The 4,953-nt window shown below is 43.6% G+C and overlaps 1 long non-coding RNA gene across 1 annotated transcript; it reads left to right on the forward strand.

The window, feature by feature from the left end:
• Nucleotides 1-1,529: 1,529 nt before the first annotated feature.
• Nucleotides 1,530-4,589, forward strand: LOC135260449 (uncharacterized). The gene is made up of 3 exons (XR_010331571.1): nucleotides 1,530-1,955; nucleotides 2,151-2,220; nucleotides 3,340-4,589. It is a non-coding gene; the product is annotated as an uncharacterized LOC135260449 (long non-coding RNA).
• Nucleotides 4,590-4,953: the final 364 nt, after the last annotated feature.

Below are 4,953 nucleotides of genomic sequence, written 5' to 3' on the forward strand. Positions count from 1 at the left end.
TTAATTTGTGTTAATTTTGTCAAGAAGGTTAGCCATCATCCCATCATGCTTGTAAAAACAATTTTTTTATGTGACATTTTGTTGCAGATATGTTCTAAAACTGTGTGAGGACGTTCTTGTCAAAACATTGTTTCACAACCAAATGGGAACTTTACTGGAATGTTCTGTAACATTTTACATTAGCTGGGAGCACAGTCACTATGACCCCTAGGACTGTTCCTCAGGACGTTCCCATCATGGTTAGCACTGTAAACTTGTGACGCATCCCTACAGTACATAAATCCTGCAGAAGGGGGTCTGGTATGCAAATGTTTTAGGCAATGGTAACTGGCTCAAATCTCAGATTAAATGGTAGGACTGTCTCTGAGTGGCCAGCTAATAAAAATTTGGGCCCTGTTAATGAGGAATTTTCACCAGATCAGTTACCATGGTGACACCAGTTCAGAGACTGGAGCAAGACACGGGACAAATGTTCTAAAGTATTTGTTTTTTTCCTTTTTGGTTTAAACATGAACTCCTTCCTCTGAATTCACTGTCAGAACTTGAGAGGCACTGTGTTAGGGGAGGGGGAGGGGGGGAGGGGGAGGGGGCAAGACATGTTCCTTGGGACAGTGTGGCTCATTTATCATAAACTGTGTTTTCTCAATTCTCCTGTTCACAGAGACCGCCCCCCCCCCCCCCTCAGTACCCAGCCTTACCCCCCCCCCCAGTACACAGCCTTACCCCCCCCCCACCTCAGTACCCAGGCTTACATTCCAACATGTGGTTTGGACAGTTTCACTTTCGCCCCAGACGGGCTGTGATTTGGACTTAGGGTTCTGCTGATGGACGGGCAATAAACAGGTGAGTGCCACTGCAGAAAAAATAAACACACAAATGTGTCAAGCGCAGGGACAGATTATCGGAAATGCTAAAGGCATTAATATTTTTCAGTGGATTTAACATTGGAAAGCAATAGCCATCGCTGACTAAAATTAGCCTGTATCCTCCAGACATTGTATGTTTGTATTAAATTAGCATATTCATGCAAATGCCCGCTTCTGGATTTGGCATTTGAATAACCTGGCAGCCAATTCAGTAATTAAATGCACCTGGCCCCCTCAGTGAGGCAGCTCCGGTTTTATGTCCTCGAGAAGAACGGTGGTCTTTTCCCTACGTGTGTTGTTGGGCCATTCTTTCACAAGAAGGGGATATGGCAGGATCCCTTAAATGTTTTCTTTCATTTTACTGACCTATGTTACAATGCGTATGTTGTGAGGAGGGGTGGCTGTGTTAACCACACACCAATCCCAAATTAAACACACACCAATCCCAAATTAAGCATACATATCCGAAATTATGCACACACCAATCGAAAATTAAGCACAGACCAATCCGAAATTAAGCACACACCAATCCCAAATTAAAGGGGAATTGCACTTTATAACACTTCTGTTTCTCATGATTGTTACTGTCCTTCTAATGAATGTGTCACCCTTCATTTTTCGATTAGTTATTTCATTTTAAATGTCTAACGTTAGAAAGAAAGACCTATTTTTTTAGCGCAAGTCCACATAGTAGTACCGTTTCCGGTTTTTTTCTTCTTCTTCAATTTCATTTCGCGGCAAAATTGAGAAGAAGCGAAGCAAAACATTCTGTTAACTTAGCGTTGAAATCGAACAAACTAACGTTCTTTTGTTTGATGTGATATCAGTGTAATAATGAGGTGCATTGTACCCGGTTGTTATAATGCCCCCGTTAAACTTGCCTTGAAAGCACATTTTCATAGTTTTCCACGCGATGCAACTTTGTGCCAGACATGGATGGATGTAATCAGACACCCCAACATAACAGCCGAAGAAGTTCGCGAACGAGGACTAATGCAGCGACCACTTGAAGCCACCGACTACCAAGGCGACCGTCTGAAGCCTGGAGCTGTACCCACCGTTTTCCCATCATTGGTCGAACCGCTCGAGGTAGGTAGCCTACTAAGCGGGCTGGCTAACGCAATCGCGTCTGTCTGTGATACATAGGTAACAGTTAGACAGCTTGCTGGCTGTTGTTATAAGGTTGCCACCATCCATTTATTTCGTCCTCAGACATTTTCGGTTTCGCTAGCTAGTAGTAATACAACACTATTTCTACGACCAGCCTAATGTTATTGTCTGCAGGTACGCCCACATCAGAAGTCAATGATATGCATCCTCGAACTCCCTGGGTCTACTTCCTGAATTTGTAAAGGTAAACAACAAAACAGCGCAAAATATTAACATAATGAAATAACTAATCCAAAAATGAAGAGGGACACATTCATTAGAAGGACAATATCAGTCAGGAGAAGCAGAAGTGTTATAAAGTGCAATTCCCTTTTAAGCACACACAAATCCAAAATTAAGCACACACCGATCTGAAATTAATCCAAAATTATGCACACACCAATCGAATATTAAGCACACACAGATCTGAAATTAAGCACACACAAAACTGAAATTAAGCATATAAATCTGAAATTAAGCATAGGCTATAAATCCAAAATTAAGCACACACCAATGTACTTTTCATCAAAGTTTCTTCTCTTCTACTCCTTTTGACACAGCACTGCTGTGTCATCTCAATGGAGTAAAGACGAATGGCTGAAACAGGTATTTTCTTTCTAAGTGAGTTTATTCTGTACAGATGAAATGGGGTGTGGAGTGGCTAACGGTGGCTAGCGGTTAGCTGCATAAAGGAAGTGAGCCATGCGATGAGACTGAATTACACAAAGCCCCGCTGCTTCCACAAAGCCTCGCACCTCCAGAGAACAAAAGGCAGGCTTTGTGTCCGCGGCCGAGGGCCGCACCTGGGGGGAATTTAAATGTCAGTTAATGGACTCGTAATAAAACTGGTAAATCAAAGAGAAATGAAAAGCAGTAAATTACAAATTATAATGCAAAATAGTCTGTCTTCAGAAGTGGAAAGTTCTGTTCAGATGTATTTATTACCATTTGAACCAGACAGGGCTGCTGAGGAACAAGTTCTCATTTGCTTTTAAGATCTGACAATAGACACGAGCGAAAACTATTTGCGTCAATCACAGAAGCACTAATTTCACATTCAAATATCTCACAATTTCAAGCACTCAAAGGCGCCATCATTATTATCATCACGCTGGTTTGCGGATGTTGAAAAAAAAAAAAATGCAACCGTACACAAAGCTTGGACAGGTTCAATGGTAATGTTCCTGATATAAAAGCTCTGATTCCCCCCCCCCCACTTTGGAATTTTTTGCTGCAAAGAAGCTTAATTCTGCTCATCACCTTTTGAATGTTACGTGATGAGTGATTACGCTCTTTGTCTCTCCCCCCCGCTGTGACACCCGAGCCGGAGAGAGAGAGGCTGCTAACAGAAACGCGGACGGAAAGTCTCCATAATGAGACCACCTTTACACAGGACGTTGCGTAAAGCTTCATTACAAGAGCCATACGACCTGGGCCTCCTGTACCCATGACAAGCAACAAGAGCCATACGACCCCCCCCCCCCCCCGCCCCCCGCTCACACCTGGACTGGGGTGGGGTTTGATTAACTTCACTGTGGTCCTGAATGATGAAGGGAAAAAAAGACCTACGCAATAGCAAAAAAAAAAAAAAACCCTTATTTGATTGGGCGGAATCTTCTGGTAATGTGATATGCCGTAATGCTCTGTTCTGCCCTGGGAGGGTGTGTTCCGCGATGAGTTTCAGAGGAATTGTCATCGTAAATTACAATTATTTTCATCCAGAACGTTCCAGAGGCCCACTTAGAGTCCATCTGCCTCGTTCAGAGATTGCCTCCTGACATTTCCCCACCTTCTGCCAAATTTCATTATGTAAGGACGGAAAGCGGTGATGTGGTCCGGGAGCAGACGTGTGGAACCACCCCTTCCTTCAGAGCAGCCTTTAACAGCACATATCCCTGCAGGTTCCTGGAGTGCACGGTAGTGAAGCCCTTTTCCTCTTTCTCTCCTCTACATGTTCATCCTGTCATCCGTACTGGTTGTCTTTCTCTTCTTGCTCTGAATGACTGAACAGTTTTTCTTTAGAAGGTTGATAATTTGCCCAAGTTCACTAGCACACTCTCTTCTAATATTGTTTCCCACAAAACCCTTCCAAGAACCACTGTTTGTACTGCTGCTGATCCAGCTGCTGATCTTTCTCTCTGCATGATGAGCCTGCTCTCTGTGTGCTGATCTTGCTCTCTGCATGATGAGCCTGCTCTGTGTGTGCTGCCCCTGCTCTGTGTGTGCTGCTGCTGCTCTGTGTGTGCTGCTCCTGCTCTGTGTGTGCTGCTCCTGCTCTGTGTGTGCTGCTCCTGCTCTGTGTGTGTGCTGCTCCTGCTCTGTGTGTGTGCTGCTCCTGCTTTGTGTGTGTGCTGCTCCTGCTCTCTGTGTATGTGGAGCCTACTCTCTGTGTGTGTGCTGCTCCTGCTCTGTGTGTGTGTGGATGTGTAATTAAGTAAAGTCCTGAGTGTGTGCATGGCCTCGGCCTTATTGTGATGAAGTGGTTTCATGAGCGGCAAATGACCAGTGACCAGGTCATGCATTATAATATTACCCATCAGAAGAAGAGTGTTTCACATGCAGTGTTTCTGCATAATAACAGGTTGCATCTGGTGATTGATGTAAAAAAAATATCTGTGGCTGCATGTGATAGTGTCATAGGCCTTGCTTTCATTTCAACTTTGAGCAAGATAAACGACTCAGAGTTCATATGTCATTAAATTTGTTGCGGAAACACTCAATTTGCATGAAAATATTGGGGGTGACTTGCCTCCCTGTGTCCCCCAATTCTGTGTGTATGGATACAGTGTTTATCAAGTTACAATTAAATTGCCCTGTACATAACATAAGAGCAATGTAAGTTTGCTTAAACATAGTAATACAATATGTGTTCTACAAAAAACAAACAAGATTTTTCCAGCAAATGGCATGTTTCAGTATGGGTGCTGCTGTGTGCTCA

This window comes from Anguilla rostrata, chromosome 8, assembly GCF_018555375.3.
Source record: "Anguilla rostrata isolate EN2019 chromosome 8, ASM1855537v3, whole genome shotgun sequence".
Classification (NCBI taxonomy): domain Eukaryota; kingdom Metazoa; phylum Chordata; class Actinopteri; order Anguilliformes; family Anguillidae; genus Anguilla; species Anguilla rostrata.